Source organism: Pholcus phalangioides, unplaced genomic scaffold (assembly GCF_987345545.1).
Source record: "Pholcus phalangioides strain wild (caught in Gottingen) unplaced genomic scaffold, Ppha-v1.0 ptg000039l_1, whole genome shotgun sequence".
Taxonomy (NCBI): domain Eukaryota; kingdom Metazoa; phylum Arthropoda; class Arachnida; order Araneae; family Pholcidae; genus Pholcus; species Pholcus phalangioides.
In genome coordinates this window covers 19,521,511-19,545,058 of record NW_028301625.1, presented here as the reverse complement: position 1 = coordinate 19,545,058, position 23,548 = coordinate 19,521,511, and the positions used below count along the sequence as shown (strand labels likewise).

The following is a 23,548-nucleotide window of genomic DNA, read 5'->3' as shown; positions in this document are numbered from 1 at the left end:
GCTTAAGCTTTGATTTGGCCTAATTAGGAACAATAGAATCAATCCAACGAAGGATTTATTTTAGAGCATTTAAACCTAGTGAATTTTAATGGAACAACTAACTACACAAACATTAGTTGCACAATTGCGTTTATTTGTCTTTTCCCAAAGAAATACTGCACGTAGGTTTAAATCATTACATAATACAACTATCCTCGCTTATCATGTCTTCGAAACCGTGACTATCACTTCCAAAAAGCATTTAAACCTATAACACGAATGTGCCCCAAAACTCCTAATTTCATCAATCAAGAGTACTTTCGTATGCAGGGTGTGTACAAATTACACATTTTACATTTTTTATTTGCAAACATACTTCTAGAAATATACCTTTATGTACCGGAATGCTTGCTTTTCTTCAGCAATCGTGTTGGGAATGGTGTAGACAACATTATTTACCTACATCTTGAACAATCGACTAAATCCGGCTAAATAAAAAAAGATATTTCAAGGAAACCAGCTGGTTCTGTTTTCGTTTTTCAATGACCAATTAAATTTTTGTTTTAAGTAACAGCACACAGAAATAAATTTTTATATTTTTAAACCTCGGAGTATAATTTTATACTATTTTTTTATTAATTTCAAGTAAGCTTTCGACAGTGTTACCCAATTCATACATTGACGCGTGCGAAGATTAATAGGGATCAGTGATACATTGAGCAGCATACTTTCTGACATATATTCTAAGGCAAGGCTAAGCCTAAGGTTCGACTGAGCTTTGTTCTTTAATCAGAACCAGTTTTTTAATCGATAACTTAATTACGGGAAATAATACTAGTAAAGGTGTTTTACATGTTCAAATTTTAACTCCATTACTTCTCTCTGTTTTTGTTATAGACCTCACTGACCGACCAAACTCGTCAAGTATTTTACCAGATGTCATAGATCAAATCACTGGTATACATGCATTTTACCATTATTATGCTGCAATTTTGCATAAAAGAATATGCAAAGGAAATTAAATATGCTCCAATGATTCTGTGACAATTTTATGATTCAACCCAACATCATTAAAACTAATGGCTTCCATGTTCCCTCGATTCAACCCTTGTAATTTGATGAAAATACGTTGTGAGATTTCTTACATATAACTGTAACGATTTGTTACCATTTACGATAACATCTGTTACCGATTTACGATAAAATCGTGCAATCGCTGTAGCGCAGGAATCTTGTAGATAAAAATATTTTTAGAAAATAAATCTCTAAACTTGCTAGAACGTGTCCAATAATTTCTTTCTAACGATGTGTCATTTTGTCCGACAATGACCACTGTGACAATATATTCGTGCTTATTCATTCCCATAACAACGAGGAAAAAATAAATTTGAAAAATACATAAAATAAAATGGAATTGCTGTCAAACATGAACTTATATCAATCATGTTCTCCTGTAAATTTTTCCTTATGTGTATGACTACTCAAAAGAATATCTGCTGTCCTTTGAAGTTAGCTCACCATCTTGTCTACGACACCATGGAATACGTCATCTATTAGACCATCATTCTCGACCGTCCCTTTTTCAACAATAGTATTTCTTTTCTCTTTTTTTTTTCGTTGTAACGTTTGCTTGTCAGTCGTTCTGTTTTCACGGTGCAAAGACCAAGCTGAAAAGTATTTCGGGTTTTGGTTTCAACGCCCCACAAGAGATCCGATGGCAGAAAGGCTGTGTTTCTAACTCGTGGACGGCGTTTTTCCTTTAGTATATATCACACACAATAACAGAAAAAAAGAAACACTAGAAGAGGGTGATAGAAATGGAAAAAAAATGGCCGGATGACTAATGTCCTCGGGATGGGAGAAACTTTCTAAAAAAAAAAAAACTCCAACAAAGAATCAAACGCCACCAGCGTTATTATGATTTTTTTTCAGTGATTCTGTAACGGTAGCCACTCTGTCCATTCGTCAAGATGACCACTTCTTTAGAGCTGACCGTCTGAAAAAGATGCGATTTCAATAGGTCTTCGTTTTGTTGATATCTGACCTATCACAAAAATGTTCCTCCACATTTTTGTCATATAAATACTCCTCCTTTTACTGCTACCATTGCTTTTTTTTCGCATCCTTGGGATATTCCTTTTAATTTTTTTTTTCATTTCATGTTCATATTTTTCCCCCAATTCATGGTACTTTTCACCATTTTATAAGGAAGAGGATTTTTTTTTTCTACTCTAAATAGGGGAATTCTATACGGTTCTTTTGCCGTTCTCTATACCAACGCTGTTATTCTAAAAATATGGATAGTTCCTACGTCCAATCCATTATTGACTTAATAAGTAACGATAGACCCATAATTATAGTGACGAAATTAATTTAGGGGCGCGGTAGCTCAGGTAGATAAGATACTCGCCTAAAGTACCGAAGGATGTTTAGAGCTGTCGCGAGTTCGATACCCGGTTCGTGATTGTCCGAAAACTTTCCTGACACAGGGGTACAACAGAAACGGCGACATGACCGCAGAAAAAATTGCTACCGCAGGGAGTCCCCCATAGAGGGGTTAGCACACCAACCTCTCGATGAGTATAAAAAAAAAAGCCTGACGTTCAGAATCGGCAATAAATTGTAGGTCCCGGTCTAATTAGCCCTCGTGTGCAGAAAATAACCGTGGTGAATCATCAAAATGATCAATGAAATCAATTTATGAATGTACAGTTCATATACAACTTACAAATAACTGCCCGTAAGTCGGGAGAGCTTGATTTTTAAACATACCGTGCCTCTAGTAAGCACCAAAAGCGCCGAAATGAAGAGAACATTAAGGCGGCTGGAAGTTGGGAGATGTTTCGTATATCCGGGACTCAAACTATTATGCAGGAGAGTAAGTGGTGCGTGCATTCTATATTCATTAATTATTGAGGGGCTCATCCCCCTCGTAAAATTTATTGGGGGGGGGGGGTCTCAAACAGCCTCGGCTTCTAGTTTCCAGCACCTATGATAAGCACTGCACCTTGTAAGGATAAAATTATATAAGAAATAGAAATATATATTGAAAGAGTTATTTCTCCAACCCCTTGTGTAAGCTGCTTTAATGTACTGCTTATTTCCATGAGATCGGACAAGGTTACCGCGAAATATTTGAAATAATAATCCTATTTCTAACAGTACAGCAAACCTGAAATTTTAGAACCCCTTATCCAGAAGTACAGAAAATCACGCCAAAAAAGCGAAAGGTCACGAATTCGGAATCTAAAATGAGTCATTTGAATGAATTCAATATGAAGTACGATTCAAGATGATACCAACTGTTATTCTGTCGTAATGCAAATCTCCTATGATCGTTTTATATTGATATCGCTGATAAATTTTAATACGAAATGACGATTTAATTACGTCTTTTCAGTTACATTTGAAGTGTTATCGCTATGCGGGATGCATGTGGAATTTCCCTTCATCCTGGAATATCTTGTAAACCATTGATCCTAGAAGCATACTTCCAATTGGGAAAAAGTACTCAAATAGCGTGTAGAACTCAGATATTACGCCATTCATATTGGTAGGGGTTGTATAGTAATGAAAATAGAAAAATTGACTTTTTATTTGGTCACCCTGTCCTCAAAAACCCAATTAGAAATTTGATGTCCTGCCTCTCCCGAGCCCAAAAAAAAAGTACAATATTCGCTGGGATATTTGAATTCGAAAATTGCTGCCAATAAGGGAAAGAACAACATATGAAGCGTAGAAAGAGCTTGTCCGTTAGTTTATGTGGTTCTTTATTTCATTTTCAGCCATTTTCAAATTCAAATATCTCAGCGAATATTCCACTTAAAAAAACATAGAATTTTGGGTATTCAAGACAGAGACGGGGCAACAACTTTCTAATTGGGTTTTTAAGACAAGGTGAACAAATAAAAAGTTTTTTATTTTATTTTAATAACCATGCAATCCTTTACAATATGAATGACGTATCTGAGGTGTTACACGTTTTTTGAATACTTTTTCAATTGGAAGTATGCTTCTAAGATCAACGGCAGCCACTTAGTTGGGCATTTTGCTTGTGGTGGCCTTGTATTTGTATTTGTATTTAACGGTTCGCGAGTTATTCCATGATAAAGGGACTTTCCTATGCACCCATGTATATCAACAGTCAATCATTCGCTAAGGTAACAAAAATATTTTTGTTTGTACCGTTGAAAATCTCTCTTCTCTCAGTTTCTTTCTCAGCATAGGTGATGAGTTATTGGAAATATTGGAAGGGCTCAGAAATATTGGGGAGCTCAAACCCAATATATTTCTATAAGTATTATAGAGTTTACACCCATGTTCTTCAATCTTACCTCTGAAAGCCCAGTTCATACACAAAAGCACCAAACGGACTTTAATACATCATGAGAATGTCTTATCCAACTAGAAGAGCTACCACGCCTACAGGTTATTGAATACGGATTATTTATCATATGCTCTTTATGCCAGTGACATAAACTTGAAAATATAACGTGGAATTTGTCCGAGAGTAAATTGTTATTGGCATCCATTGTGAGTGTAGTTATTAGACCGTAACTAACTACATTTCATTACCTGATCATCTGGTGGTTTTGGGACTTTATGAATACAATTATTTCCGGATACACAAAAATGAATAGAATCATGTATAAGCCATTATCATCATTATGGCATCAATAACGAAAAAGAATCATTCAATTCTTCAAATATGAATGATGTTAGGAATTCTCTTCATCATTATTAGACATCCATGCTTGTGTTATCGACATTATGCTAATAATAAACTGGTTATAACAAGAAACTCTTTGAAAACAAGTGTAAAAATAAATAATCGATCGTTCCATGAAACGTGCCTTTTTTTTTTCATAACCAATAAAAAAATTCGTTCCTTAAAAATCAGAAAAAAAAAGGCAAATTCTTATAGAACATATTCTTCCATTTTTATGAAAAATCAGCCGAAAATAGCGATTTTTTTGCTATTTTTTTCTCAGGAATTTCAATACTTAGTTTCCTTGTCTTGTACATTTTGTGGTGTTTTTTCCCTTGGTTTTTTTTTTTTTCTATTTCAAGAGCCCTTTCATTTTTGTTCATTATGCAAGCCACGACTTTTATTTATTTATTTATTATTTTCACGCAGCGATGATTTGTGGTATTGATTCTTGCTAAGAAGGTCGGTAAAAGAATGCAAAGAATGCATCGAGAAGAGAGAGTGAGAGAGAGTTTTAATCACCCCCTTTTCCTCTTTGAGCAAGGTATTTTCCTTGAAGATGATGGAAAATTTAGTAGATATCGTTCGAACCGTTTTTCAAATTTATGCGAATATTTGAGGAAATAGTTCGATATTTATCGGTGACTGATATATAAGAGTGCCTATGGTCAACATGAGCCATAAAACTGATTGAATTTATCGAATGATCGATTAAGCGTTGTGCTTGAATTAAAATATTTTAGTGCAAAGAAGATATTCAATTTATCCATTATTTTTGTCATTTCACGTTCAAAAGAGTTAATTGCACCAAGTTTCACTTTAATCATAATATATTTTAATTTAAAATGGTAAACATGGAGTTGAGCTCATGTTCGATGGCAATAAGGTGTGAATTTATTACGGAGAAACAAAAAACGGCTTTTTTGTCCATTGAGGAACTGATTTCAAGAGTAAACTTTTCTTTGGTCCTCATCTAAAGACTCGTGCCTAGCCTCGCCTGGTGCCTGGTAGGCACTGAGTGCCCGAGTGGCATGGTGGTAAGATGCTCGTCTACTATCGTGAAGGTTGTTGTCAGGGTCCCGGGTTCGAACCCAAGGGAGGATATCGATAAGATATTTTCTCTAATGAACTCGAGGCGACCACCGATAGACAGCGCCTTCATTTCCAACCCATCTCACTAATGGCAGTAAATTGCAATATAGCGATATGGCCAGAGTTGGTGTTTGGTGAAATAGTGGTAGGTACTGACTTCATAGACCCTCTCAAAGATATGGCTGGCGAGGCTCCGGCCTGGAGCCCGGGACAATTCTTGAATTTCTTTGCTTTTGCACGCTATAAACTACGAATCCAGGCAGCGATCGTGGTGCCCAGACAGGAAGAGACATTAAAACCGGAGTGATATCATTGGATTTGTATTTGCAATATGTGTACTTTTGGCTTGCGTTGCGAACTTCTTCAGATATGAGCGTTGGAAGAATTTCGTCACGCAACTTTTTTGCAAATGCTCCTCGCATTGTCAGATGATTTAAAAAACATATTCACGTCAAAACGGTTTAAGGATTGGATTGTTGTTAAAATCAGGAAAACAGTATGCTTCCAGGGGTGCCGCAAGACATATTGGTTACAAAATTATGTTGAAAAAAACAATTTTATCTGGCGTGACGCTTTGAAATTTTGTCGCAAATGTGAAAATCACCGAATCTCAGCTCGTTCTATCGTATGCGTGCTGCCCTAAATTGTTCGAACAGCGGATATCTCTGCAACCGTTGGATTTAAAAATAAATTTTTACTTGTAAAATGTTTTCAACTGACGTGTTACTCGAAATTTTCCAAGGAGTCGTATACTAAAAAATAGAAAAACTAACTTTTTATGTAGACCCTGTGCGCTAAAACTTCAACATCCAATCAATGAAATGTAAATGCGGCTCTGAGAAGTCCTACAAAAAAATTATATTATGAAATACGATATTGACGGAGATATCTGACTTAGAAGATTTTAACATTTATCGCCAGTGATTGATTGTGTTTCACAAATTGCGGAATGTACAATGAATTCAAAGTTGTCAAAATAATTACCGAAAATATAATTGTTATTTATTGTGAATAAAAAAAATAACACATACGTACTTGAGTTCATTGTATTTCTGTGTAATAAAAATGTCAACTTTTGAGCCAATGAAAACTTGCCAACACAGTTAAAAGTTCCCTAACATAGTCATTTTATATACTCAATATCAATAAATATTGAATTGAAAAATAGGATTTTTTTTTTTTTTTTGCAAATGACTTTTCAGAGCTGGATCTGCATTTCAATAAGTGGAAGTTTTAGCACGCGGGGGCTGTTATTAATTCAAATTCAATTTCAAAATTATTTTATCTACACATATTAAACAGGTACACGAAGTGTTAATAATCACATATAAAATGTTAAGTCCTTTATTTGTTTGTGTATATGACGCCTCAAACAAATTTTGAGATTTTAAGTACCTGCACGTCATTTGAAAACTTCTTAATTGAAAGTATGTTTCTAAAGTCAAAGCTTGCAGATATCTGCTATTCAAACAATTTGGGACAGTCTGTGTATATTAAACACTAAAAATATTTCCATATTTAGCTTAGCTTGTTATTCTAAGAATATTACTCCGTTTTTTTGTTATCGACGATGAAACATTTCTATTTCAATCCAAGTTAAAAAAAATTATTCTTCAACGCTATCGACATAAAAATAATTCATCAATTAATAAATTAAAAACATTCTTAAGAAGAACGGTTCATTGTGGAATTTTATAGTTACTCGTTGAAAATTTTCATTACGACAGTTTCGAACCTGTATTAGAAAATTACACAGAAAATTATGTCAGTGAAATATTCCTTAAAAAGTATATTAATTAAAAATAAAGAAAATTACCCGAAGAACCAGAATAATGATGGCTTCCGTTCAAGTATCTGATGTTGTTATATGAATTTTTTTTTCTCTAAATCAATAAATCGATCGTTACGAGACCTTTTAAGAAATATAATCAGTTTGACGCGGAAATGAAGAACATGGCATGATGTTGATGAACTAAAACTTATGACATTAAAGTCGAACATTCATTACCTTAATTGACTTTGTCCTTTAAACACATTATGTTTTAGTAAAAATTTTCATGGAATTAAATATCAATAAAATTTTCTGAATTGATTTAGTAACGTGTTATTTTCTAATCGAAAGCAATGTACAGGGTGGGCAAAAAGTCCACGTAGAAACTTTAAAAATTCATAAAAACCGGAAAAATAACCGAAATAAAAAACGGTTTGCAGGGGTCGCTAGGTCACGGGAATTTTTTAAGACAGGAAAAAAAATAACTCAAAAACAGCCGATAGGTGGTGCTGCTGTGCACAAGTCAAAGAAAAGATACGCAAATAACGAACAGAATGCCTCCAAATTGATTATTACAGCAGTGTGTGTTCTCTCCACATGACCAGCACCACAGAATAACACATTGCAAGCGAGTTTCAAATTCAGCAACGGCAGAGTGTAGCAGGTCCATACATGGTTTACAACGGTGAACTGATTGTGGATTAGGAGCTCAAGTTCTTATAAACGTCTCATTTGCATATTTCCACTGAAGTCGCTCGTACCAGTGTCACTTATCGGTCGTTTTTTGAGTTATTTTTTCCTGTCAAAAAAATTCCCGTGACCTGGCGATGCTAACTCTGCAAACCTTTTATATCTCGGTTATTTTTTCGGTTTTTATTCATTTTTAAAGTTTCTACGGACTTTTTGCCCACCTTGTATAGGTTTCTTAAACCATTCGATTATCCTATTTATATACATTTATGTGAATAACATGGATAGATATATAAGCGAATATAGCGCCAAAATATTCTCGATAAAAGTTCCGAGAAACATGTATTTTATAACCCATAATTTTCACCGGTGTGAAATTGCTTATTTTTCGTAGTAACAAAAAGTAAATAAAATATTATATAGTTTTTCTTTGAAATCAGTGCTACTTTCAGGAAGCTTTGGTAAGAGATTAATGGTCTTATCGAATGAAGCTGTCATTGCCATCGCTGAATTCTCATCTTTTACGGGGAAAAAATTGTATATGGTGTGTAACATAATAATATATATGTGTATATATAATATAACATGTGCACGTTCTCACATTCCAGGAAAAAATATTCTTTAAGGTTGAAATTTTAGTCAATCTTATAGAATTTCTACTTAACCAGAGAGCTAAATTTTAACACAGCGTCATTTATGTTAAATACCTATATTTGAGGTTTCGATGCATTATTGTGATCGGCAATTTTCACCGATGTGCCATGAAGGTTAAGGACGTGTGCCGTGTAAAAAATGGAAATAATCAAAATAATCAATGCTAAAGTACTTTCAAGCCGCTGTGGTGGTCGAGTGGTTATAGTGCCGGACTCGTGATGCGAGAATCCGGGTTCGAACCCCACAGTGGTGGTCGGCTGAAGTTGGTTTTCTGTGGTTCCCAACTTCAAGGCGCAAATGCGACCCGATCTCCCCGTTAAAAAGTCTCGCCACAGAGAGCAACAGTCCTACAACGATAAATCATTCAACCATAACACTTCACTCATAGTTAGTAAAACTGGGGGCAGATGGCAGCACTACACATAACAAGCATTACACAGAAACAACTTTACGTCAGGTTGCACTACACGTACACACACATTCCCGCATGTACCGATTCGTTGGGGGGTTCCGCGGGGGAGGGGGGGGGGTGCATGTGTGGTGTAGCAGTAGTAGGTAGGGGCTCGGGGATCCATGATGTCAGCCACCTCGTTGGGCAATTTGCCTGTTGTGGCGTTGTATTTGTATTTGTATTTGTAACCGTGTAACATATGCAGTGCCACTCAATTTTGACATCCAGGTTTAAGTTTGAAATGAAAAAGACGGATAATTGCTGCATTAAATTGTATATAAATATGTCAATTGTTGATGCTGCAAAAGAAGTAATACTTTTTCTGTCGAATATATGTTCATTTGCGACGTAAATGAAAGATTGAAATCGCCAAATAATAGATATTTGCCACCATTTTCAAAAAAACTACGGGATTCAACAATGTTGCCAAACAGCTGATAATATTTGGCTATTGTTTTCTCTCTTTGATTATCTAAATTGCTAAAATGTATGCATAAACTATATTTCCTGGTTTCAGTTGCATGGCACTTCAATTCACACAACATTTTTAGTAAATTTGATTATATCCCCTTCCCCTATAACAATGTCTCATCGGTCATTTTTTGCAACAACCTATCATCGGGACTAATTTCAGAGGCAATTTTGACGGGGCCGCCTAACGCATCAATGTGCAGTCGTCCCTCTCTTTACGCGATTAATTGGTTCCGCAAAATAGTCATGTAAAATGAGTTTAATTTAATATGGGGAAAGATAGGTTAGTTTATCCAGAAAGATAAAAAAAATAAACAGCAAATGAACTTTTTTTAATGAATTAATTATTCAAACTTATGAATATTTAACCATATGAATGAATTAAATTAATACCTTTCTGATTGATTCTAGTGAGTGTGAATGTGTTTTTCCCCTGAAGAGCCTGGTATGTGATAGGCTGATAACATTTTAATGAAAATTTTTTGTCTCCTTAGAAAATTTTACTAGCAAAGCCAGAGAATTCCGCATATTTCTCTCACATATGAAAATTCTAGTTTCACTGGAATCAATTTTTTTTCGAGTAAATTTCTCATGACATTGTCAATATGCCACCCAACGTTGTTCATCAGTGAGATCTGGTGAGTTGTAGCTGAGCATTTCTTTCATATTTGTTCCAGCTAAATCATCAAATCCAACGTATTTCGTCGTCAAAGGATAAAAATTAACTACGTTGATTGCTATACTATGTTAATTACAGTATTATACTTTAATAAGTAATGCGTTTTCTAATAATTAACTATGATATATGTATCTTAAATTTGCAAGCCCTTTTCCAGGATTAAACTCCGAACCGAATATCGCAGATTGGATTTCTTAAAATCAATTTTTAAAAATCGCGTAAAGCGAGGGATGCTTGTACTTGATTAGTGTCTAGTTTTCCTTGGTACATGAGGAAACCACGATAACTCACATTGCTATTAGCATCAATTGTAGCAGGCTGAGAGGAATCCTAGTATGATACATACTTTCCCAGGAGTAATTCTCACTCGTACGCGATACTTTCGTATCTTGGAAAACAATTTTGTAGTTAATTTCTAGATTAAGTTCGTTTATGTTGTTGAAGGTTTTTATCATCAAATCATTCCTAAAGTCTTTAACATTATTTATTTAGTAGACGATGTTCAACGTCATTGCGTTTTCTAAATAGGAAAATCTTCCAAGATTTTGTTCTTAAGATAAAAATGAATAAAACTCCTGCAAAAGAACATAAAGCCATAATTTTACGCGATAATCACGTTAGTTAAAAGAACAATTTAGATGGGAGGCAACAACAAAATGATGTGCAATCATCGGACCGCGCATCTCTTTTCTCGCTCCACTAGTTAAAAGTTTCGACAAAAACTCTCCCATACACATAATGCATATTCACCAAAAAGCAAGTCGTTTTACTTTATGTACATTTTTTAAGGAGGAGAGAAGGGGCTTCTCTTATTTTTTTCTTTTGGTTTTTTCCGGAACATAATAATAATAAGAAGAGAAAAAATTTGAAAGAGTCTCAAACTTTGTAAATGCGTTCGAAGCCAACCATGAAACACAAATACACGTCATTATAAAACAAGGGTAATTTATTTTTTTTAAATACATATATATAATAAAAAAAAACTTTTTCAAAGAAAATGTAAAATTCTTGAATTTTTTTCCCCCTTTTCCACGCCATCTTGAATTTTTTTTTTTTTTTTACTTTTTTTTTTGGGGTGAAAAATGCCAAAATGGAAGTTGGTGTTTTCCGAGGCGTGTCGCGTCGTTAGTTAGGCCTAAATGTCATTACTTTTTCACAGAAAGATGGACAGCGAACGAGTAATCTATTTCTCTCTGGCTGGCTACTTTTAGTTGAGAATGAAACATTCTTCAACATACTTTTCTCTTCTTCTTTTTTTAACTGTTTTCTTTCTTACCTTCCTTTCTTCGCGAATTTGTCTCCGTATATAAAAAAAGAGCAAGATCTTCAAGAAAGAACAGCAAATAGCAAGTTCAAAATCTTATCGTCTATTTTTTCCCAACGTGTCACACGCTTGTGTTATTTCAGATTCTTAAGAAAAAGCAAAGATAACGGAAGCTTTCACGTACAAAAAAATATACAAGATAAGCAAATAAATTATTTTGAGGTTTCTGATTGCTTAGGTAAAGTAAGAAAGTTCCTTTATAGGACTTGCAAACGTTTCATCCCAGAACTGCGCGAAACATCTCCGATGAGATCGATGTGATCTTTTCGGCTATGTATTAGCTTGATTGGAGCTGTTCTGTTTGCATTTTGATACAGGGTGTCCCGATAGTGACTGACTGTTTTAAAAACGTGATATGAGAATGACGTTTAATGTTAAAAATGTAATTCTATCTGCAGATTTGTCAGAGAGACGACAAAATTTATTTGAGATGGTGTCATATTTTAGTAAAAAATCTCACCGATGCGATGTATGGAATTGCAGGTGTGTTCTGCCGTTACAGACATTCGATTAACGATCGATTGAATCCATTGAACTGAAAAAGAATCGGCATTACCATTCAAATACTTCGAATAGGATCGCTTCTCGGACTTTTGGCTAAGATCAAAGTGTATTAACTTAATATCTGGTACGTCTCCTACATGGGTACGAGATATTAACTTATTTTTGGAACAGGGTGGAGTGCTTTCAGCTTGCTGAACTTTTACCGCGGGTCCTCTCGTTTTTGCATTGCACTTCAAATAGGCAAACCGTCCTGCAGCACCATCTATTCGTAAGATATTTTACTAAAATATTATGGCTTCTTAAATAAATTTTATGGCCTGTCCGACAAATTGACTGCCAGATTTTTTACACCAAAAGTGGTTTTCTCTAAATTTCTTTATGGAAATCGTTAGTCCATTCAAGGACACGCTGCATCTGTGTAAGGACTATGAGACTTTTTGTATCACGTGATATTTCCCTCTTTCTTTGAGGGACATACAAACCGTATCCAAGACAACCAACATGGGGACTTCCTCGGCAGCTCATGAAAGATTGGAAGAACAAATATAAATTAAAGAAATGTAGAAATGGAATCGTTTTTTTTTTTTTCCATTGATGGGTGCTGAATATTTCGTGTTTTTTTGGAGTTCAAGTTATCTATCTGCCTAATTATCTCAACTGCTGCAGAATTATTTCAATGTAATTTATATGAGCCATTATTAGTTTTTTCTAAGAAAACTTAACCTATATGAATTGATGCAGTAAATATTAAAAAGTAATATAAGGGGACATCAATTTTCATACTCAAAAAGATATAAATAAAAAGTTGAAATCAATGTGTGTTATTTCATGGATATCGAACTCAAAAGTAGATCCGGATAATTATTTTGTATTTAATTTTCTGGGTTTTCGTATCTCTAAACGAACTCTATATTTCGAAAATATAGAATTCAATTCAATTTTAAAATTATTAATGTGGTGGAAATCCCACTAAATTTCCCCATTTCTACAGTAAAATCGGTAATACAGTACGTATACAGGTAATACAAGTACCTATACATTCATACAGTAAAATTTCAACATTGATTTCTATGGGGATCATCCTATGCGCGTCCCTCCAAGTGACGCTGATGGTGATTATGACGTCTATTCAAAAGTCTTATTGTTTTCCACTTTCGAGATTTTTTATACAAAATGATTCTGAAGTTCCATAATATGATTTGTAATTAATTATACAAAGGCTTTACTATTACTTTATTAGAGGCTCCAAACTAATGTTTATACAGAATTATTACGTTGTTGACACATATATAATGGCATTCCCATACTTCATTATAAATATATTTCATCTTCAACATAAAAAATTCCCATAATTCAACAATACGAATCACGACTATATAATTAATGCTAAAAATTGCCTTCTTTGCATCAGTTGAATGTCACTAATTTTTTAAAAACCTTATTCAAATTTTTAACGTTAATGCTTGATACTCTCAGCGCACAGTATCTTCAAGTTGTGCATTTGTGCAAATGGCCTGATTTCCTCATGGACAAATGGAGCATTTGCCCAGGGTTCCCGTTATTTTGTGGCCTCAAATATCAGTTATATATATTCGATTGCAAATCACGCATCTTTTATTAGCCAGATTTTTCCAGTTATTCCTCAATTCGGAGTCGGGTCCTGCCAGTTTTGAATACTAAATAAGCTTAATCATTCCATAATTCAAAATCTCTCTTCGTTATTTTTATTTATCTTTTTCATGATTATAACAATATATAGCTGAGATATATCAATTACCAAAAAACTAAAACATTTCTTGCTAAAATAAAATTTTAACCAGATTTGCATCAACGTTGCACCAATAATAATCTCCAATATCAATCAATAAGCTTTCGATTGGATATAGGTATGGACTTCGTGTTGGTCGATTCAAGTGTACGAATGATGCCTCATGTTCAATTTTTCACAATGAGCTCAATTAGTATAGGGGTGACATAAATGAATGGCCGGATTTTTTAAGAAATTTATGTTTCCAAAACTATTACACATAATATAATCAGTGATACACGAATATAAACTAAAAAATTCCAAGTTTTTTTCAGCTGACAAATGTCCGATGCGTCAAAATTTCGTAACACGACAAACATCTAATCTGTAATCATTCATTGCACAGATTTTGCGCGTTTCACACTGTCAATGGTTCTTAATGCAGCACTGACACGTTTTTTAACTTCACTGAATTTTTTTTGGCAATAGTAGGTACAAAATCTTTGATGTAACCCCATAAAATTACGTGACGTAATGCTGTGATCAGGGTAATTAACATCGTTACTCGCACGTCCAACCCAGTGTTGTGAAAAAGCTCCTCGTTTAAAGTAACTACGAACATCCAAAACTCAATATGGGCCCGAAAAAAATTTGAATCATTTTCTTTACTTTCCATGTATCACAGATTATATTATGTACTAGCTGCGTGAACTTCGTAATCTGAAAACACCCCTTTAAAACCCCTTTAGAGGGAGGTTGAACTTTGAAATATCCCTTCTTAGTGAGTCTCTACATAAAAATAAAACTGCGAATCGAATTTCGTATTTATATCTTCAGAGTTTCTCCATGTAAGCTTTAAAACCCCCTTATGACCCCTTTAGGGGTTGAATTTCGGAACAATCCCTTTTCAGTGAGTCCCTACATTATAGAATAAAACTACCGATCAAATTTCATATTTATAGCTTCGTCGGTTTTGACTCGGTGATGCTGAATCAGTCAGTCATTTAGTGAATCAGTCAAGACATGATATTTTGTATGTATAGATAAGAGTTTTGAAAATACAAGTTTTTGAAATTCGGTAATTTCTTTATGCTCTAACTCAGTATTTTAAACAGGATTTTGCGATTTTTATAGGATTCAGAGAAACAAATATCTGTTGATGGATAAAATTAGCCATTAAATTTTATTCTGTTGGCGATTGTATCACTGGCCATAAAACAACACCGGATCGTGGCACTCCTTTCTAAGGCTTGCACATAAGGAATACTCTATGGCACTTTTGAAAAAACGTGTGTATTCCTCTCTAGACATAAATAAATGTTATAGTTTGACTTCGAAAATATTTGAAAATGGATATTTTATTAGGGGAAAATGCAAGAGGTGCCATCTTTTGTGATTACTAGATGTTAGTTTTGAAGGCAAGTCACATCTTTCAAGAAGTGATCCCTGTCAGTCAGTGTAGGATGTGCGAGAAGGATGAAGATAATGGTGGTGGATGCTTCGTTGATCGGCCAAGCGCAAAACTTTGCTCCCTTTACTTCCCGGCTCATCTGGCTGCAGATTTATCTTTGGCATCATTTGCATCTTCTCTCTCCATCTCAAACTCCCTTTCTCTTCCACTCTGTGCATATCGCTCTTGATGCACCGGAAATCACTTCCATCAGGTTCATCAGCAGCAAAGTCCCTCTTGTCTCCTCTTCCATTCCTTCACTTTCCCTTTGACGTCGTACCTTTCCTATACCTGGTGCTGCAATACTTCAAGCCGGCAACGATAGCGAGAGAGAGAGAGAGATATTTATCGATTATGGCTACTTTTTCCCCAATTTTCTTTCTTTCTCGTGTCACATCCAAAGGGAATGTCCGAATAAATAAATATTCATCGATCCCTTAGGTATACCAACTTGTTACACATTTTCTTTTAGTGCTCTGCCTTTATTTTTTCGATACACATTTTCTGGAATAATATTGAGTGATTGTGTGGATTATTCAATTGACTTAAGGGGTCTCGTATCTTTTAACATAATGTATGATTGGCTGGGCCTCCTCGAATATCGTTGAGGTGTTTCCTTGTGAATGAAATCGTGGTAGGGTAATGGAATGAAGGGCTTTGAGTTTGTCATGCTTACTGATTAAATTACTGGTGTTTTCCCGAAAAATCCCTTAAATTAGAGCTCTTTAAATTGAGGCAAAGTTTAACGCTCCGACATACTTATTGGTATATAATTGGTAATAATTACGTTTTAAAAACTCTTCAATAAGATTTCCCTTCCCTACGGTCACCTCTCTATTACGGATGAATTTTTTTGTCCTGCAGGTGTCCGCAAAAGAGGAGTTTTAGTTTTAGTTACTACTTCAAGACACCTGAACATCAACTTCGTGTCATAAAAACATCCTCAAATGAAAGAGTCGGATACTCTTGCGTATACAGGGTAAAAAGGAAAGTCCCTTGACCGCAATTTATTAGCGAACCGTTGATTCCGGAGGTATACTTAATAACATGCAGACCTCAGATAAGTCATTCATATTGCAAAGGGTTTGCATAGTTATTGAAATAAAAAATAATAACTTTTATACGAACACCCTGTCCTAAAAAACACAATTAGAAAGTTTTTGCCTTGTTTTTCTTTAGGCCAACAAAGAAATCTCACGTCTCCAAGTGCAACATCCGTTGAGATATTTGAATTCAAAAATTAGAGAAAAGTTGGAGAAAATAACAAACTCACGGACAAGCTCATTTTCTGCTGTCCTTCCCACCATTTTGCGATTTTCGAATTCAATTATTTCAACGAATATTGCACTTAGAAACACAAAGCTTTTTTGTTGTTGTTGTTGGCTTCAAGAGAGATAGGGCAACAACGTTCCAATTGGGTTGTTGATGACAGTGTCCGTATGAGAAGTTTCTTATATTTCAATAACTATACAACCCTTACAATATGAATGACCTATCTGAGGTGTACACGTTATTTGGATAATTACTCTAATTGGCTGTAGAATCTTGATAATCCGAGGTGGATGGGACCGAAGCCACCTCGGATTACCTAATATCTTGAATTATCCGAAAAACAATAAAAAATGCTTTAAATGTTGGTTTCACTTAAAAAAAATAAAGTTAAGCAAAAGCAGTACTATAGCATACTTACTGTAATTTTATCATTTTTGTCGCACCACGGTCATTTTCTGCACGCGAGGACTAATTACACCGGAACCTACAATTTATTGCCAATTCCGAACGGCATCTTTGTTTCTTATTCTCACCGACAGGTTGGTGCACTAACCTTTCTGTGTGGGCTTCCCTGTGGTAGCAATCTTTCTCTGTGGTCGTGTCGCCGTTCTGTTGTACCCCTGCGTCAGGAAAGTTTCTGACGAGGACAAGCCAGGTAACGAATTCGCGACACCTCTAAACATCCTTTGGTACTTCAGGCTACCCCACCCATACATACTGTAAATATTTTTATTGTTGAATAAAATATGGATGCCATATATACGATGTGTTTCAAAAAATGAAAAATGTGAAAAGTTTGGCAAGATGAGAGAGTGATTGAGAAAATTGGGGATGGGATTGAGATGGTGAACGACTCCGAGACACTGATAGCTTTCAACTGCCTTTCCAATGATTTTACGTTAGCAATTAGGAGGCGATGCCATTGTCCACCATCAGGAAGAAAACGGTAAAACTTGTTCACACTGGCGCAATACGGCAAGCGTCGCATCAACAATACACTGGTCATAATATAATCTGATCAAGCTGGAGGGAAAAAAAAAGATAGAAAGATTATATTTATAAAAGAAGGGGAAATTCGAAAATTTTCAATGCCTCGGATTATCTGGAAATTCGAACTTTCGGGGCTCGGATTTTGAAGCTTCTACTGTAGAAATAAGCCACTAGAATCAACAGTTCGCCATTAAAATACTGCCAAGGGACTTCCCTTACTACATTGTGTATAGAACTCAGTAATCAAATACCGAATTCACACTTTCGAATGTTTTAGTCATTTCACACGCCATAGGCATTTCACCAGACCGGAATCTACAATCTCCACCGGGGAGAGACAAACTCCAGAACTGAGTTCACAAAGCGCAACAATTGCACATGGCAAATACTTCTATCGTAACGCGTGTGAAATTCCACACTCTCGGTAATGAAATAATAAATAAGAGACAGAAGGTATAAAAAAAATAATGTTCCAAGATTACAGAAAAGAGAGCCATCATTATCCATATACAAGAGAAATGGTAAGAAACAAGAAAAGTGTTTTTCGTGTGTTTCTTTTGTTGTGCATGGAGCTGAATGGTTAGTGGCCCGGAAATGAGTCAAGAGTAAAGAAAAGAGCCAAGGCCCCGATTGGCGTCACTTCCTCGAGCGGACACGCTTTGCTATTTTTCTTTTACTCGGTCTTGTTACGAGGCGACCGGTCAAAAGATCGCCATTTTCTTATTTGTTTATTTAGTTTTATTGCGATTTTTCTTTTGCGACAGCATTTTCTCCTTTGCTTCTTCCATTAGTAAAGTTTTGTTGTTGTAAATTATTTATTTATTTACTTTTTTTTGCCGTTTGCGAAACTGATCGTTGCCATTAGAAAGAGCTGAATGAAAAGCAAAGCGAGTGGAAAAGAAATTATTTGTAAAACCTCCTTAAACAAACGAGACTAATTCCAGGGGAAATAATAATAAAAAATAAGCCCTTTTCAATGGAAATAAGCAAGTGGTCTTAACTAATAACTAATGTCTTATTTATATATTTCGTTGATTTAAATCGTATAATTTGCGTATAAAGTGCTCGAGTATATGTTCATTCGAAAATCACGCAAATACTGTACAGATTTTGTGAATGAAATTATTGATTTTTTTTCGTATTTTAATATCCCGTAAACTGGAGAAAACGTGAAAATTCTCGCAACAAATGGGATTTCATTGATTGATAAATACAGAATGAAATTGATACATTATTTGGTTTTCCACGGGCAAAAAAAGTGTTCGATCATATAAAATAAGCAATAATGTGTCTATAAAAATATCTTATGGCAACACGGGGATGTTATATCTATTCATATACAGTGAAACGTCACTACAACGATAAATCCATCTACAACGATGTATTTTCTAATCTTGTTTGGAATTACCTATAGGGCAATGTTAAACTCCTTCTCGATACAACGATATCCTTTATACGATAAATCCCTCTGTAACAATATTTTTAAGAGATTTTTGAAAACAGCTACACACACACAACGATGTTTTTTTTTAAATTCGCTTAAAAAAATTGTTTTAAATTTAATTTAAACTTTTTAAACTTGGTCACTATTCTTCGTCCTTCTGAAGGTGTCTAGTGACCAAGTGGTAGAATGAGGGATCTACTGAGTGAGCGAGTGACAGAATGAGTGACCTAGTGAGTAAGTGCGTGGCCTGGTGATTGAGTGTATGTGACAGAGGGAGCGACCTAGTCAGAGAGGAACAGAGTGAGTGACCTAGTTAATGAGTAAGCTACCTTAGATGTCCCGTATTTTATGGGACAGATAAATTTTTCCCTCATTTGTGGCTCTTGGAAGGGGCGATTGCCCCATCCCTCCCTCTGGATCCACGCATGAGTCGAGGCAGACATTTTAGTTGCGAACAGAACCGAGGCAGACATTTCAGCTGCGAATAGAACCGAGGCTGACACCATCAGCTGCGAATAGAACCGAGGCAGACACCATCAGCTGCAAATAAAGTTCATATCTCTAGCTGTAAATGAAGCGAAAGCGGATATCTTAAGTAGTTAATGAAGCAGAGGCAGGTATCTTCAGCAGCGAATGTAGCCGAGGTAGCCATCTCCAGCTGCGAATAAAGCAGAACAATATCTGCAGCTGAGAATGAAATCGAGCAGACACTATCAGCTCACAAATGAAATCGAGCAGGCCACTATCAACTCCGAATGAAATCGAGCAGGCCAGTATCAGTTCCGAATGAAATTGAGCAGACACTATGAGCTCCGAATGAAATCGAGCAGACACTATCAGCTCCAAATGAATTCGGGCAGACATTATCAGCTTCAGATGGAGCAAAGGCAGACATCTTCAGCTGAAAATAAGGTAGAGGCAGACATCTTCAGCTGAAAATAAGGTGGAGGCAGACATCTTCAGCTGCGAATAAAGCCGAGGTAGATATCTTCAGTTCCGAACGGAGCTGTAGGAAGACATATTCAGCATCGGATTCAGTGGAAGCTGACACCACATTAGGTCCGTTGAATCGTCCCGTATTTTACAGGACAGATAAATGTTTCCCTCCCTTTTTATTGCCCCTCTCTTGATCCGCGTATGATCAGAGTAGACGCTACATACGTCTTAGTAGTGTCTATTTACTTATAGCCACCCTGTATATTATTTTAAATGTCAAATTCCCTTGAATTTTATAGTGATTGTGATGTCGTATAATTCTGATTGCGCGAATTATTTATTGCGTGCGATTCTGTATCTGATAATTGTTACTTGCGTTGAAAAACATGGCGTGATTGATGAAGGTCAGAAACTTTGTCCACGGTCAAGCTAAAGAGATTCGACCTCACTCACACAGGGTATTTCTTTTCAGCTGTGCCTCAATGTAATGTACTACCTTTTACTGGTTGTAACTGATGAGGCGTGTAATTCGACGACCCAGCTGTTCCAGAAACGAAATGCCACCTCTGATTTGTCTCCGATTAATCTCTTTCTCTCCTACATTCCTCTTTTTCCTGCATTCCTTGTGGATATTTTCAGCCTTTACTTTTTGTTACTGTTATTCAATTGTTGTGTATACTTCATTGTATTTGAAAAATATTTACTAGAGTGGTACCAGGGGCGGATCTATGGGGGTGTGATTGGGGTGATCACCTCCAAACCTCCCCCCCCCCCCAAGCGAAATGCGATCTCATGAAATTTTCGGAACTTCTATACGATAATACTGCAACAACACACATTAAACAACGAATTCAAAACTTCGACTAAAAAAACGTGTAAAACCGGGACATTTTTTTCAAAAAAGGCAGGATGAGAAAAAAAAACAGAAAAACGGGACTGTCACGGATAATACGGGACATGTTATCAGACTAATTCTTTAGCGATTTGTAGAATCGCCCCTCCCAAGAGCGAGCTCTAGATCCGCCCCTGAGTGGAACCTTGTTTATACGTCGCTCAGTTATACGACTTTCACATTTAAACGCGACGACGGACGTTTAGCTTCAGTCATAATTGGTTACTATCAGGGCCGGTCCAATTAATCGGGACGGTTAATCAATCAGTTATTAATCGCAGTTTAAACTTTAAGTTGAGTTGAGTCAATCGACTCGATCAATTCGAATAAAATTCGATTAAAATCTGCTTAACAGTTCGAAATTTAACTTGATTTCTTCAACAAAACCGATTGGATGTCTTATATCATGTACCTACATATAGTATTTTGGATAAGTGATCATATTTAAAAATATTTGAATCAATATTTTGATCACATTTTTTGGCATGGGGGAATGCAATTCGATTCAACGAAAACTGGTGACTTCAGTTTCAAACTGAGTTCAAACCCTAAAATTTATTGTCTCCACTATGAACAGCCGCTGTGGTGCCGCTGTGGTGGTCGAGTGGTTATAGTGACGGACTCGCGATGCGAGGATCCGGGTTCGAACCCCACAGTGGTGGTCGGCTGAAGTTGGTTTTCTGTGGTTCCCAACTTCAAGGCGCAAATGCGAGCCGATCTCCCCGTTAAAAAGTCTCGCCACAGAGAGCAACAGTCGTACAACGATAAATCATTCAATCATAACACTTCACTCATAGTTAGAAAAACTGGTGACAGATGGCACTACATATAACAAGCATTACAGAGAAACAAAAAAACTTCACGTCAGGTTTCACTACACGTACACGCACATTCCCGCATGTACCGATTCGTTGGGGGTTCCGCGCGGGGTGTAGCAGTAGTAGGTAGGGCCTCCAAAAAATGGCTCGGGGATCCATGATGTTCTTAAGTCAGCCACCTCGTTGGGCAATTTGCCTGTTGTGGCGTTGTATTTGTATTAGTTTTTCCTATTCCTCGCAACATCAGCTCCTCTCCTCACATGTACCATTTGGGGAAGTTTCTATGTAGTTAAAACAAGCAACAGTATAATATCGAAAGTAGTTTCGAAATCAGACTGATCCAAAATAACCAATTTTTTTGATGAAAAAAAAACACTAACAAATTCCAAGGGAAGAAATTCCAGAATTCGGTTAAGTATTTTAAATTGCTTCAGTTGGGCAGTTAATTTCTTAATCCACGTATTCACTCTACTTTTTGCTTCATTACATGAACTGAACACTTTATTTTGAATAATTTTTTATTCAATTACATTGATGCCATGGTATTTTATCATGAGCGCAAGCTGTTTTTAACTTCTTTTTTTTTAAATTTACAAAAAATTAAGTATCCGAGATGTGTAAAACTTGATGCCAACATAGGATAGCACATACAATCAAAAACATGTGTAAAAAATTTAAAATAAATCAATAATTAAATAGTAGTTTTAATGTTATTTCTAATAGAGTACAATTTCTTCACCATGTTGAAGGTATCAAATCCCCTTAAATGGGGGTGACCTTGGGGGTTTAAACTTTTAAACACCGAAATTGAAAATTTCAAATTTCATTTCTTGGAGGATCAATTATGAGAGAAAAAATTTTCCTCTTCTTGCAGTTAATATCCGTATTTTATTTGAATTTTAAAACAATTTGTAGAATTTTTATTCTTTTCCGACCATTCTGTGAAACAGCCTGTAAATCTGAGACTAGACCTCACTGAGTTTCAATTTGTGATCTCTGCCATATATTATTCTAAGAAAAATCGGCTCAGAAAAGCGGATAAAAGGTTCAATTTAATGCTTATTCTTAAAGGACCCTCATACCATTTAACATGGTAAAGTATGCTCTAATAGAAATATCGTTAAAAATATTATTTAACCATTGATTTATTTCAAATTTTTGCACATGTTCTTCATTGTATTTGCAATTCTATGCTGGTAGAAAGTTTTACATATCTTGGATACTTAATTTTTTGTAAATTTTCCATACAAAAGGTATTCAAAATAGCTTGTGTGCATGATAAAATACAATGACATCAATGTAATTGAATAAAAAATTGATTCGCAATATAAAGGTAACCATTCAGTTTATGAAATGAAGCAAAAGGTTCAGATTTCATTCACTCAATATTTAAAATTAAATTTTAAATTTCAAAAAATTTTAAATTTAATTTTCATGAAATTGAGGCAATGTAATCTCATACTTTTTCTTCATTTCATAAACGGAACAATTTCCTTTATGTCGGAAATCAATTTTTTTCAGTTACATGTTATGGTATTTTATCATGAGTGCAAGCTGTTTATGCTTTTTCTTTAAATTTACAAAAAACTAAGTATCCAAGATATGTAAAACTTTATACCAGCATAGGGTACAACATAATATCAAGAACATGCTTAAAAATTTGAAATAAATTAGTG

The 23,548-nt window shown here is 35.4% G+C and overlaps 1 protein-coding gene and 1 pseudogene across 3 annotated transcripts in view; both read left to right on the top strand.

The window, feature by feature from the left end:
* The window catches only part of LOC149065661 (putative receptor-type tyrosine-protein phosphatase mosPTP-1), a 568,681-nt gene that overhangs the window by 347,921 nt on the left and 197,212 nt on the right, over positions 1-23,548 (top strand). The window lies entirely within an intron of this gene.
* On the top strand, positions 12,397-12,574 carry LOC149065662 (U2 spliceosomal RNA; annotated as a pseudogene).